This window comes from Nanorana parkeri, unplaced genomic scaffold (genome assembly GCF_000935625.1).
Source record: "Nanorana parkeri isolate BGI_ZX_2015 unplaced genomic scaffold, ASM93562v1 scaffold680, whole genome shotgun sequence".
Lineage (NCBI taxonomy): Eukaryota > Metazoa > Chordata > Amphibia > Anura > Dicroglossidae > Nanorana > Nanorana parkeri.
In genome coordinates, this window is record NW_017306948.1 from 336,838 (window position 1) to 350,523 (window position 13,686).

At 46.7% G+C, this 13,686-nt stretch overlaps 1 protein-coding gene across 1 annotated transcript in view; it reads right to left on the reverse strand.

The window, feature by feature from the left end:
* TRAPPC9 (trafficking protein particle complex 9) overlaps nucleotides 1-13,686 on the reverse strand; it is a 171,630-nt gene that overhangs the window by 41,659 nt on the left and 116,285 nt on the right. The gene's annotated exons all lie outside the window — the stretch shown is intronic.

Here is a 13,686-nt window from a genome sequence, read left to right on the forward strand (position 1 = left end):
GGTAACGGGACGTTTTAATGAAACTGCTTTATGTTTAAGTAGAATAAGGGGCCATGTCATCTACAGAAGGTTATGTTGCAACTCAAAAATAGATACAAGAAAATGTTTTGGTTTGAGACTTTAGGGGCTCTTGTAGAAAGTTCCTCGGCCACCACTAGATGGTGCTCAGGAGCACATGACGGACTATGCTCCTATGCGCCATCTAGTGGCAGTAATAACGTGCGAATGGCATTCACCCAGCTTTTCGTTGGGTGAAAGGTTCATACGTTTGCCCCTTAGTATCTACATCAAAGACTCCAACTGCAGACTATTCTTTTACATATTTTGTATAAAGGTTTAAAGAGAGCACAGAAGGGTTAGAACCCCTACTGGGGTTTTATTGAAGGAGATCTCTCTCCATCCCGGTGCCTACCTGTCGCAGACCAGGACAGAAAGTGAGAGGAAACCAATCCACAACAGGACGGGAAACCGTAGCGATTCTCATTGGTCATGCAGTCAGTAGCGCTTCTCATTGGTCAGCGCAGTCAGTAGCGATTCTCATTGGTCAGCGCAGTCAGTAGCGCTTCTCATTGGTCATGCAGTCAGTAGCGCTTCTCATTGGTCAGCGCAGTCAGTAGCGATTCTCATTGGTCAGCACAGCCGGTAGAAATTCTCATTGGTCAGCACAGTCGGTAACGGTTCTCACATGTCAGCGCATTCAGAAGCACTTCTCATTGGTCAGCGTGGTCAGGTGAAATGAGTGCTCGCCATTTGCAAGCAAAAATTCAAAATCCAGAGCACAAGGCTGTGCTAGGCGGCAGTACAGAGTACAGATAGTACACCCGCACCAGTGGAAGGGAAGGAGCATACGCCCAAATGCAAGTATAGCGCGGGGGGTGAGGGTGGTAGAAGGGGCCAGATTGGAGGAGGTATTTCCACTTTCCCAAATTCACCTGTATACCTGTATGGTACTCTCCAATACAAGTATCGGTATCAGGACATCCCTGTTCCATTCTGCTCTCACCTCCTGTCAGCAAACTCCCAGCACTAGATTGAAAGCACTGTGATTATTGCTTAACTGCAAGTGAAAAAAAGGGAAGGACGAGGGTCTCCGGATAAGAAAGTGGAAACACCCTTTAACATTACTATACAACTCCGGACATAATCATTCTTGACCTTTGCAATGGGGCCACCCCCCACGCTGCAAGGGTTAAGTGCTCGTTCTCGTCTAGGGACGAAAATCAAAAAGATATTCTCACCTGAACCTCGAGGCGGCTGCCTGCTACTCCAGTCCAGTGATGGTATGCCCCGTTGGCGCCCCTGCGTTGGCCGTGATGATTCGGGGACCTCAGACCGCCGGAGCGGAGGGGGAGAGAGGCTCCAGGGACCGGTCTAACAGCCAGACGGCTGGAAGGTTCAGACAAAAATGAGCACTTAACCCTTGGAGTGCCTGGGTAGCCCCACTGCAAGGTTTAAGAACAATTAAGCCCGGAGTTCACCTTTAAATAAATGTATTCCTGAATACAAAGTTTCATTGATTTGCATCTTTTGTATCCGCCGAGTTCTACTTTATAAGAATGATTTCTAGGTAATCCATGAAGCTTCTTCACTGAAACACCTAACGGATCGCCTACAAATATTCCTGAAAAATGCCCCAAAACAGCCCAGCCGTGACAGGCGACGGCTCCGGATGGTGAAAGCGCCAGAGAATTTAGCGGCGGATTAAATTTCACAGTAATCACGCGTGCCACGCCGCGCACCGGGGGCGCAGAGCGTTTTATATCACTTTATATCAGCGCCGCTGAGCCGGGAGATGAATAATTGAACAGGACGTCATAAAGAAAACAGAATTTCGCTCTGCGGATCCGCGCGTGAAAACGGCGCCGGCTCTCGCGGCTCCCATGAAGAGAGTTAATGAAAACGCCTTAATAAAATAAAAAGGGGGGGGAGGGGGGGGCTTCGGCGGATAATTAACCGTCGTGTGCACAACAGGCCGCGTGACGTCCCGCGAAATGGTAATTAAAGCTGCGATCAACAGGTGCCGCTCGCGGCTAACGATCCGGTCGTTACGTCTGCCGGTAAAATTTTATTTGTGTTGTATTATTAAACTAAACAAAAAGACGGCTCTGCGGCGACATCTGTTTTCTGTTGCGTAATGGCGGTCCTGAGGAGGGAGGTATTGATAAACAGAAGGGAATTATGGGTAGTCTACAGTCACCGTTAAAGCTAAACTCCGGGCAAACAGCTAAAAATACAACTGAAATATATACAAGGCAGCTATTATAGTTGTGTGTCTGTCCATCCAGTTCTGATATCTCCACAGCTCTGCCATACAAGCACAGCCCTGTCTGGGTGGGCAGGGGACTTGTTTCTGTCTGCTGCAATCCGCTAATACTTACCGGCCTTGCCACTCCCCCAGGCTGTGAATGGGCAGTGAAAGAAGAAGCAGCAGGCTGATGAGTTCTTTTATGTCACTCTGCTCTCTCCTCATTGCTAGCACAGCTCCTCCTGCTGCTTCTCTTTCCCCCAGTCTGAGCCCTGCTGTACAGAGGCTTCAACATGATGATAGCAAGCCGAACTCTGGTGCAACGCTACTGTAACGCTAATAAATCCAATGTGCTATACATCGTCATCGCAAACAATAATTGCTTTATTCATAATAAAAAATACTGACTGCCGCCCACCACCCTTTTAAGGCCTGGTGCAGACCTACGCGTCCCGGGATCGCATGGTCCTGCACAATGCAGGCCGCGATTGCAGCGTGGCCGGTGGCATTTGCGTGGCAATCGCAGAAAAAAAGTTACAGGTGCCTCTTTTTGCGATACACGACACATGGCTCTTTTAGCCGCAATTGTGTTCGGAAGCAAGGGTGGAATCGCGGCGGGAAACCGTGCGATCCGCCTGGCGCGACTGGGGTGCCATTAGAAAATAATGGCACCCAATGTGCGATCGGTGCACACCTGGGCGACTCCTGACCACGCGGCAATCCACGTGGAATCGTGCATGATTGCTGCGCGGTGAGGTGTCGCCTAGATGTGCACCGACCCTTAGAAAGGTTAATGCTGGAGGCACTTTCTGGGCTTCCTGATCATGTGATCACTGAGATTGGCTGTCACAGTGATCATGTGATCAGGAGCACATCCTACTGCTGTGCCTGGGAGCTCACAGTGCTGGGGAAGCGCTACTGAGCGCAGAACACATGACGCCGGCCCAATGCACATATGTGGCAGCATGCAACGGGGCGCCATTAAGCATTCAGCATGGGACTGTAATGCACCATACGAGATATAAATTCCCAAAAATAGGCGGAACCTTCCAGAAACTGATCACCGAGGTTACAGAAAAAAAAAAACATCATGGGGATTGCCGTTAACAACGCCTTCCGCCGTAAACATTGGGACTTTGAGCAAGGAAGTATATGGTGTTAAAACGCAGATCCGCTAACATTTACTATACATTATTAAAACATCCAGAGACGTTCCCTTATCCCCCCCCCCCCTCCCAGGACGGAGGTGCCACAGCGGAATCGTTAATTGGTGAACGGCAAACTAAACTTTTATTACGGCGACTTTGATCCAGCAGAGAGAGAGGAGCGCGGAGCGAGGTGTGTCCCAGGGCGACGGCTGACTTATGAAATATGTATGCTAGTCAAAGAACATTTGAAACATTCTTAAATTCATGACATTTTGTAATATTTCTCCCTGGGAAACGATATATTCCGCTGCCCTTTCGCCGACGGTTTCTAACTCAAAGATTAATGAAGGACGGGACTCATTCTTACCGCTACCAGAGAGAAGCTCGGAGACAAAAAAAGGAGAGAGAACAATAGACATAACTGCCATGCAAATAAAATAAAGGGGCCGTGTCATCTAGAGAAGGTTATGTATCAACTCAAAAATAGATACAAGAAAATGTTTGCTTTGAGACTTTCTAGGTAGAAACCTCCTCGGCCACCACTAGACGGCGCTGAGGAGCACAGGATTGACATGCTTCTCTGCGCCATCTAGTGGCAGTAATGATGTGTGAACGGCATTCACCCAGCTTTTTCTATGGGCAAAAGGTTTATACATGAGCCCCTTAGTACCTACATCAAAGACTCCAACTCCAGACTATTTTTTTTACTTATTAAAGAAAGCACAGAAGGGTTAGAACCCCTACTGTGGTTTTAATTATGGGGATCTCTGTCTATCCTGGTGTCTACCTATCACACACCAGGACAGGAAGTGAGAGAAAACCAATCCACAGAAGGGTTAGAACCCCTACTGTGGTTTTAATTATGGGGATCTCTGTCTATCCTGGTGTCTACCTATCACACACCAGGACAGGAAGTGAGAGGAAACCAATCCATAGAAATGTTAGAACCCCTGCTGAGGTTTTATTGAAGGCAATCTCTCTCTATCCCGGTGTCTACGTGTCGCACACCAGGACAGGAAGTGAGAGAAAACCAATCCACAGAAGGGTTAGAACCCCTACTGGGGTTTTATTGATGGGGATCTCCGTCTATCCTGGTGTCTACCTATCACACACCAGGACAGGAAGTGAGAGAAAACCAATCCACAGAAGGGTTAGAACCCCTACTGGGGTTTTATTGATGGGGATCTCCGTCTATCCTGGTGTCTACCTATCACACACCAGGACAGGAAGTGAGAGGAAACCAATCCAATGGAGCAAAGACGGCATTAACCCTTACGCTGCAGCACCATTCACATGATATAAGCACAATGGTTTACCAAACTCATGTTTTTAGTGAAAACAAATATTCTTAAGTTAATTTTATTGTTAACACGAGCACAATATATGACCCATTTTGTGGTAAAATATAAAAGATGAGGCTGCGTAGAGGAAACATACCAAACATGTCAAACCTTAAAGAAGAACTCCAGGAATTTAAAACGACTTACCCCCGCAGTGTGGCTACCCCCTACAACTCTACAACTGCCCCCCCTCCCCCCGCACTGCACCGGTTAAGAACTTGATTTGTCTAGGGGGGTTGTAATACTCTTGTGTTCCTCAGTACCGCCTGTCTGCTAAACTGGTCCCCGCAGCCTCTTCTACCCGGGACTCCAGCAGTCTAAGGAACGCTAACGTCCTCACGTCTAGTGCAGGTCCATTGACTTGCATTGGATGTGAGGACACCAAGGGACATTTTATAGCTGGAGTGGAGGAGGAGAGAGGTGAGTGCCAACCACCGTGGTACTGAGGATCAGGTGAGTATATCTTTTTTGAGCCCCCCTAGACAAAACGATCACTTAACCCTTTCAGTGCAGGGGTAGCCCCCACTGCAAGGGTACTTTTTTCAATACCCGGAGTTCTTCTATAAAATTGTGTACACCCGTGAAGTGGTGACCGGCTGCGCTATGCAGAATTGTCCATAGGCGACGCTTTAAAGCAGGGGTCTCAAACCTCCGGGCCTCCAGCTGTGGTGGAACCACAAATCCCATGATGCATCTCTGTTCGGGAGTCATGTCTGTGGCTGTGCGAATCTTGCAATGCCTCGTGGGATTTGTAGCTCCACCACAGTTGGAGGGCCGGAGGTTTGAGACCCCTGCTTTAAAGCCTTTAATAAGTCATCAATTTAGAGTTAACAGTAATTGATGGTCCTGGAATTATTGCTCCCCAAGGGTTTCTGTGGGCTGCTGGGAGACACCCACTGGTGGACACTGGAATGACTTTAATCTGGCTCAAAGACCACAGTGCCACCAGCAGGTGTTCTGGCTACTCCACATGCTCCTGACACAGGGGAAATACTTATTTCTGCCTGGCATCGTTTCAGCTTCCATTGCCTGCTTATTAAAGATATGCGTTTGGCTTTCTGAAAAATTCTACTGTTGCTATATATTGCTGCATGTCAGGATTTCATTCATGCAGACAGGTCCATATTATAGAGGGTCACCTACCACCAACACAGAAAGAAGAAGAACAGGTCCCTGGGACATCATGAGACCAGCTAGAAGACAATGGAAAAAGGGTAAGCATTAACTTAATAAATGGGTGTGATGGAGGGGCTGACTAGTCTGAAATTTGGCTTTAACCAACTCATATGGGCGCGGCTTAATCTGGCCTGAACATTTAAACTCCAATGGCCTCTGGGTAGGGATGCACCGATACTAGTATCGGTATCAGTGGGGATACCGAGTATTTAGGCGAGTGCTCATGCTTGCCCAAATGCTCCGATACTTACCCCCGATATCGGAACTTCCCTCTGACCGGCAGTGCCGTAGGGGAACATGGAGCCGGCTTCCCGGGCAATCAAGAAGCCAGGCGGCAGGTAATGACACGCCACCCGCCTTCCTGATTGGCCAAGAAGCCGGCTCCATGCTAGGGGAAGTATCGGTATTAGCGAGCACCGAAAGATAAATATCGGTACTCGTACTCGATACCGAAAAAACGATATCGGTGCATCCCTACCTGTGGGAAAACCAGTGTCCTTGTGTTACTGAGGCACTAAAAGTCTCAGCAAGCTAACTTAGGCAACAATATGCGAGAAAATGAACGTCCAAAAGAAGGTCCACATGTTGACTGATCATCGCTCCAATCTCTCAGCACGTGTCCAGCGTACGTATCCGGAAGGAAACGGATTACTGTAACATGATCAGGAGACATTACTGTGAATGCTCCTTTGTACATCATATCATAAAGCAGGTCCATGATAGATTATCCTGAATAAAGTTACCAGTCCGCATCACCCTAGAACACTTCTGCTGAGCCAACTGGCAAATGGCCGCCAATTATTTGTATTCATGAAAGACAAATTATTAAAGTATTTTTTTCTGCTAAAAATACAGATTGTTAAAATTGAAGCCATAGTCTACCAGCTCTTTACCTCTACCTGCTTTTTACCTGGGCAATAATATTTGGCACCGGTTCACCCCTCTAGCATTTTACTGATATTCTGACAAGAAACCACTTGTTAAAGCCTAGCTCCATCCAATTCTGGATCTGCATCAATGTGATCACTCTCTGGTCAAATGTATCAAAGTAATGCCTCTCTGGCCAACTGCATCAAAGTGACCCTTATCTGGCCAACTGCGTCAAAGTAATGCCTCTATGGCCAACTGCATTAATTGCTTGAAGACCAGGTGTTTAGACCCCCTTCCTGGCCAGGCCATTTTTCAGTATTCAGCGCTGCGGTACTTTGACTGACATTTATTCCGTCATACAACGCTGTACTGAAATGAATTTTATACCATTTTTTGGGGACAGATAGAGCTTTCTTTTGGTGGTATTTAATTACCACTGCGGGTTTTATTTTTTACTATAATAAGGAGAAATTACTGAAAATTTTGAAAAAAGTTTTTTTTTACATTATGTTATAAAACATTTATTATTACCCACTTTTTTGGTAAAATATAAAAGTCGGGGTCACGTCGAGTAAATAGACACCAAACATGTCAAGCTTAAAAATTGCGTGCACTCGCAAAAAACTAGCATTGGCGACGCTTTAAAAGCTTTTACCGCTCATCAGTTTAGTGTTATCAGTGATTGATGGCCCTAGAACTATTGCTCTCATTCCGACGTTCGCGGTGATATGTAGCATGTGCGGCGTAATGGGCGCAATCGTCGTTTTCGCAGGTATGCGCACCTGACACATGTTTACATGCGTGTATGTAGGGGTGGGGACTTTTTTTTTAAAAAAATTGTTTTTTTAATTCTTTTTTTGTGTAACTTTAAAAAAATTTGGGCGGATGTAACAGGACGTGTATACACGCCCAGTTACATCCAAGAAGCTCCCGGCCGGCCGTGTATACACAGCGGCTGGCCGGGAGGTAGTTAAAGTGACTCTTATCTGGCCAACTGCGTCAAAGTGATCACTCTCTGGCCAACTAAATCAAAACGACCTTCTCTTGCCAACTGGGTCAAAGTGACCCTTATCTGGCCAAATGCATTAGAATGACCCCTCTCTGGCCAACTGCGTCAAAGTGATGCCTCCTTGGCCAACTGCATCAGAGGGATCTCTCCGTGTCCAGTCCCTAATCTACTGTGCCAAATGCAAAATACTTATTTGCTTAGCGCATACATTGATGGACATACAATGCCAATATAGGGGAAAATGATAGAGTTGGAGGAGAGCTACAGGCCTTGTTGTCCTAATTAACACTAAGTAGTTTTACACAACAACCAACCAAATAAATCTGCCTTCGAGAACCCTTCCTGCCTTTTTAATTTCTTTGCTAGCCAATCAGCCTGGCTGTCACATTCATGGGCCAATACGGGGGCAGTAGGGGTGGGGCCAAGCTTCTGTTTTCTATGAAAAGTCAATATTTGCATATACATTCGGCTGCCATTATCGCTGGATCTGCTGATCATTTTGAGGTGTAGTTATCACTAATGGTCACCTCTATTTAAGAATATTTCCTTGTACGAGTATGAATTGCCCAGGATTGGGATAAGCCAACTTTGACATTTCAATTCCCTTAGCGTTACATTGTTTCCCTTGCGCCGTGTTCCAAGAACCTTTAACAAAGGGATCAAAGCAATACACCCCCTTTAAAGACAAACAGATCTTCCAATTGATTTTGCCTGCACAAAGACAGCTCTGCGACAACATAAAACAAACCTCAGACTCAGCACAACGGGCTCAGCTTAATTCTGTTTGCTTTTCCATCCCATAAAGTGAATAATGGGCTAATCTCGCCGTATATAAGCACGCGAGGGGGCTATGAAATATTTAAGGCGTATGGGAGGGCTGCGGCACTGGAAGCTCGTTCCCGACAACTTTCCGAAAGCACTATATCAATGATGACAAGACTGATATCATTGTGCGGGCCAAAAGGAGACAATTTAAGCCTTCAGGTGATTTGGCTGAGTTACATCTTATGAAATATTTACAGGCAATCTCTTCGGAGAAAAGAGTGGGGAAAAATGAAATAAAATATACAAATCTGTTTTCGCAGGGAACAGATTGGATTAAACGTTATTGCCTGCCGTGTGTCTTGTCTTGGTCCAGGGCTACAAGTTCATTGCCATGGACGGAATAATATTACAAAGGCTTAGGCTGCTTTTAGACTCTTGTAGAGCGCTATTGCATGTAGAATTTTTACATAAAGCTTTTCCGTATTAATTAAATACTTTATTTTAGACTTAGTGATGTCATTACTTCTTATGCTTCCCTATACAATGCAGTCATATCATGGCTGGTGGGAGGGGCTAGCAGGGTGCTGTACATAACTTCCTGAAAACATCACAGCACCCTACCTCACAGGGGGCTGACTGGCAACTTTTAGCCCAGGGGGCAAGTACAACCCGGACATAACTTGCTGTACATAACTTCCTGAAAACATCACAGCACCCTACCTCACAGGGGGCTGACTGGCAACTTTTAGCCCAGGGGGCAAGTACAACCCAGAGGCCCATGGTGCAGCAACTTGGCCCCCCTCCCGCTCTGCCTCCTCCCCGCCCCTGTCTGCCACTTTTGCCATCCATGTAACGGTAGTGTGAATGGTCGGCAGATGTGAGGACTCCTAGTAAGGACTCCATGAAAGGGGTGACTGGCTAGGGGATGGTGCTCTCCTCCCACTGGGCTCCCTACATGGTTCTGGCCTTACTCCGCTCCATGTCCGGTACTTAGGCACTCTCGCCCACTGTAGACCGCCGCTGGCTGTCCATGCCACTGGGCAGTGAGCTGTGGGAGGGGCTGCACAGTGTCAAAGTCAGTGTTCTATAATTTTTCTCGACCTTATACATTTTCTCGACTGTGTGACTTCCATTGGGGCCGAGTCATCTGAATCAGCTGTTTTCATGACCCCCTTTCTTCACGACATGCGCACCTGGAAGTGACGCGGTAGAGAAATTTATCGGTTGAGGAAAATTAAAGCACACTGGTAGTGTAGGGATGTCTCGTCAGTGCTGTGCGCGTGTACGACTGTTGCGACGTTGGTAGTTCTGCCACTAACTCCAAGCTGTAGAGGGACTACAAATCTCAGCACATTATACAGCAATGTAGAATAATACCACCATCAGCTATGGAGGACTACTAAATCCCAGTAATACATTATACAGCAATGCAGAATACCTCCAGCAATAGTACATTATAGCTGGCAATATTCCGCATTGCCCTGTATAATATATTATTGCTGGGATTTGTAGTCCTCTATACAGCGCAATGCAGAATACCACCAGCTATATAGGAGTACAACAAATCCCAGCAATAGTACATTATACATGCAGTGTATAATATTGCTGGGATTTGTATTCCTCTGTATAATATGCAGTACAATGTACCGTCAGCTATAGAGGAATACAAATCCCAGCAATACATTATAGAGCACCATGTGGGGGAAAGTGCAGGCTTACCTGAGCAGTCTTCCAGAAACTTGCTTCTGAGATCAGGCCTGTCTGTCGGCGGCGGTCATCCCCCCACGCCTGCTCCTCCTTACTTCTCCCCGCTTCCCTTTGCCGATCATGGATGTAGGCGGGCGGTGAGTGTGAGGCGGGGAGGAGGTGCGGCGTGTGGAGCGTGGATGCAGCCAGCGTTCTATCAAAGTTTGTGACTATGTTGGCATGTGTGACCGGTGGCGCGGTCCCACATTCCAACGTAATACCGCCCAGTTTGTCAGCGGTGGAATGTGTGACCGTCCATTAGGTCAAGCGTTCCAACGCTGTGTCGCCTGTTCCAGGGTAGATTGGCTCACTGCGCATGTGCAGGGGAACCGACCTACATTACCTCACCTGCCTGGAACAGCTGATCGGTATCACTGTCACTTCTATCCGACTTTGTGAGTGCCGCAGACGGGGGTGATTCACAAACTGTAACTCCTGGAGTGTTAAAATCTGACAGCGCCGCATATATATAAAAAATATATAAAAAATATATCTGCGTTGCTCCCTGGCTGATTCTAACATTCCTGCAGTTACTGTTTGTGAATCACCCCCCTCTGTGGCACTCACAAAGTTGGGTATTTGATACTGATCAGTTGTTCCAGGCAGATGGGGTAATGCAGATCGGTTCTCCTGCACATGCGCAGTGAGCCGATCTGCCCTGGAACAGCCGACAAAGCGTTGGAATGCTTGACCTAATGGCCGGTCACACATTCCACCGCTGACAAACTGAGTGGGATTACATTGGAATGTGTGACCATGTCACCGGTCACACATTCCAACGTAGTCACAAACTCTGATAGAACACCGCTGCAACTGTGGAATACTGAAGGGAAGGTCGGAGTTGAATAGGAAGTTAAAAGCTATCATTCAAACCCTCTTTGTTCTAAAGCAGACCACATGTTGCTCTGGGTGTGTCTAGTTTTATATGTTGCGCACTGCGGCAGTATGTCTTGGAATAGAAAATAAAACAAAGAAAGAAAAGAAAAGAGAAGTGAGCAATGAATCTGCTGCAACAGATTTCGGCGTTGCCGAAATGTTCATTATGGTCTGAAGCTGAGCTCCATCTCTCCTCTATAGCAATGACTCTGTGATGTTCTGAAGAAGCATGGAGTCTACTCCTCTTAATGGCCAAAGTCCATCATGCTGCCGCAGGTATGAGCCGCAGTCAGGCGGGCTTTTATTTCAATGTTATTCTTGCCGCCTCAAATCCATAATTCAATCACCTCTCATCCATGGTTCCATCGATGATATACAAGGAGCCAAGAAGAGACAGTGAGGCAGCTGCTGAAGGATACTCTATCTATCCATCCACGTAAGGCTCCACCGTATGCTTGGCTAAACTGCTGGGAATAAACAAACTGGAGTCCTCCCCCAGAACATGGCTTGGGGCAGACTGGAGCTTTAAAGAGAACCTGTCACCTCTATTAAAGAGGAACTCCAGGAAGTGTAACACCGAACCCTTGCAGTGGGGCTACCCCCGCACTACAAGGGTGATGTGTTTGTTTTGGTCTAGGCGGGAATGGATATAATCACTTGATCCTCGGTCCTGCGACGGTTAGCACTCATCTCTCCCCCACTCCGCTCCAGTGGTGGAATGTCCATCAGCGTAATCCAGTCTAATGCAAGTAACGGACCTGCATAAAACGTGAAGATGTCAGTGGTACTTAGACAGTCAGAGACCAGGGGAGAAGAAGCTGCAAGGACTGGTTCTAGCAGCCAGACGGGGCAGAGGGTCAGGTGAGTATATCTGCTTTTTTGAGCCCCCTAGACACAACAAGCACTTAACCCTTGCAGTGCAGGGGTAGCCTCACTTAAAGGGTAAGTCCATGTCTAATGCACCTTGCAACTACCTTTTCTTAGGATTACTGGTCAGTTACTGGCCCCCTCAACTGTTCTGGGTTCAGTGCTAAGCTCTTCCCTCCCAATTCAATACAACAGTCTTAGCGGGCAGTATAAGCTTTGGTAATGGACTGCTGAGTGATGGGGAGAGGGGCATCAAGTTAAAGGCAGATGTATCTGTTGACAATCTGGCTAAAATAGAACTGGGCTCGAACTATGGAATCATAAATGTGATCTAGGCTGCCCATACCAGGGATCTAAGTACTAGGTTATGCACTCTCAGGAGTGGGAAATTAGACTTTGAGTTACCCCTGACCCCGACACGCGGATGAAAGTATCAGATTCAGACAAAGGAAAGCCTAATACAGGGAAAAATGCATAGATTTCTTAGGTAAACCTACTCAATAACATTATATATTTAAAACTAAAAAAAAAGCCTAGGTGTGGCTGGTCCTCTTTAAAGCGAACCTGCATCCATTTTTCATTGGACAGGAGAAATGTTCCTGGCATTATGTAGCCATTAAAAGTTTCATAAAGCTAATCCCCAAGCTAATCCTCATACCCTTGCCGCCCCAAAGAAACTAAATGGCCCAAATGCTTGAATCCGTGGTCATGTGATATGCCGGGACTTGAATCTTCTCAATTCTGCACTAGTGGGGGTGGGGGAAGGGGTCCTCCCCTGAGCAACCATGTCCATTCTTGGGATGTGGACACATCCAATTAGCTGTCCATTGGTGGGGTCCTCACAGGATTCTGAAGACTTCAGCAGTGGCAAGATGGCATCCTGAGGAAGGGCAGCATCAAAACTCGTCGGTGCTGAACCCTGACTGTAGTGGTGGATCACTGGTCTACAAGAGGTGCAGTGGTGGGTCACTTTATGTTGGACTCATTGTGAATGGTTGGAAGGGATTGGAAAGGGATTGGGAAGGGGTTGGGAAGGGGTTGGGAAGGGATTGGAAAAGGGTTGGGAAGGGATTGGAAAAGGGTTGGGAAGGGATTGGAAAGGGTTGGGAAGGGATTGGAAAGTGGAGGGTGGGGAGTGAGTCTACATTTGCCCAGAGATAGATTTTAAGTATTTTTTTAAAAACTGCTTTAAAAAACATTTACTACGGAGTGTAAACATGACTCTGTGTTTGCAAAGCATGCTTGGAATATCAATAAAGTCCAGCAGAGTCTTTTTTTACTGTCCACGTCAATCCGCTAATGTCTGACTCATTCCGGTCTCTGTATAACAGCTGCTCTGTAAGTGCTAAATATAAAATATTCATACCCGATATTTCAGACATATCTGACTGCAAAGAAACTTTTTTATTTTTGGGTACAGAATGTAATAAATGAAGAATATGTTCTCATAAAAGTCTTGGAAACGTTTCTGTGTTGAAATAGTTAAGAAAAGTGTTGATTTCATCTCTTGAAGCATATTTTATTTATTTTGTTGAAGATGTCTGGCGCATATACAGGTAGACGTACAGACTCTCACCCGTGTCTGAGGACACGGCTCTGTATTTGGGTGCCGGGAAGCCAAGCTCTTCCCACATGCCAGCGTTA